This window comes from Lipophrys pholis (genome assembly GCF_963383615.2).
Source record: "Lipophrys pholis genome assembly, chromosome: 10".
Lineage (NCBI taxonomy): Eukaryota > Metazoa > Chordata > Actinopteri > Blenniiformes > Blenniidae > Lipophrys > Lipophrys pholis.
The window spans coordinates 502,946-504,112 of record NC_137640.1 but is presented as its reverse complement, the minus strand read 5'-3'; positions in this window follow the sequence as shown (position 1 = coordinate 504,112).

Genomic DNA, 1,167 nt, shown 5'->3' with positions numbered 1-1,167 from the left:
AGAGAGAGAGACAGAGAGAGAGACAGAGACAGAGAGATAGACAGAGAGAGAGACAGAGACAGAGAGAGAGACAGAGACAGAGAGAGAGAGAGAGAGAGAGAGAGAGAGACAGACACTAGAGAGAGAGAGAGAGACCAGAGAGAGAGAGAGAGACAGAGACAGAGAGAGAGAGAGAGAGAGAGAGAGAGACAGAGAGAGAGAGAGAGAGGAGAGAGACAGACACAGAGAGAGAGAGAGAGAGAGAGAGAGAGAGAGAGAGAGAGAGAGAGAGAGAGAGAGATAGAGAGATAGAGAGACAGGACAGACAGACAGACAGACAGACAGACAGACAGACAGACAGACAGACAGACAGACAGACAGGAGTTGCTCTGGCAGAGTGGCGCCCCTCATATGTGATCACATCTTTTTTCTCAAAACAACATCGGACTTCAATTTGCAAAGAAAGATTCAATGAGGAAAGTTCTTCTGGTCCTGAAGAGATGAAGGAAGCGTGAGCAGAGCAGCTCAGCGTCCCTCTCTTTCACTGAGACAGCCTGTTTTCTAGAGCGGTCGCTCTGCCACAGCTTCCCTACACCCACTTCCAGGAAAACCTCCTGGACGGCCTCAGAGTGCAGCGGCGGTCTGCAGGGTCACACAGCTTCAGCACCAAGAGCCAGCTGCACATCGGTAGGGAAGACGCCTCTGGCGTCCATCTAAACTAAGTCCAGAAGGACACACGGCCTGTTTCAGCTCGTCTGGTAGGACGTGTCTTTCTGGTGAGACAACGCCACTTCAGGGGAGGACAACCGCTGACTCTTTGGGGATCGGTTACACTGCAGTACCCTGACGGTAAGGCGAGCTGGTACGGTAAGATGGGCCAAGATGGTATGGTAAGGCAGGATGGTAAGGTAAGGCAGGGTGGTAAGGTATGGCAGGATGGTAAGGTAAGGCAGGATGGTAAGGTAAGGCAGGATGGTAAGGTATGGCAGGATGGTAAGGTAAGGCAGGGTGGTAAGGTAAGGCAGGATGGTAAGGTAAGGCAGGGTGGTAAGGTAAGGCAGGGTGGTAAGGTATGGCAGAATGGTAAGGTAAGGCAGGATGGTAGGTAAGGCAGGGTGGTAAGGTAAGGCAGGATGGTAAGGTAAGCAGGGTGATAAGGTGAGCCAGGATGGTAAGGTAAGGCAGGAT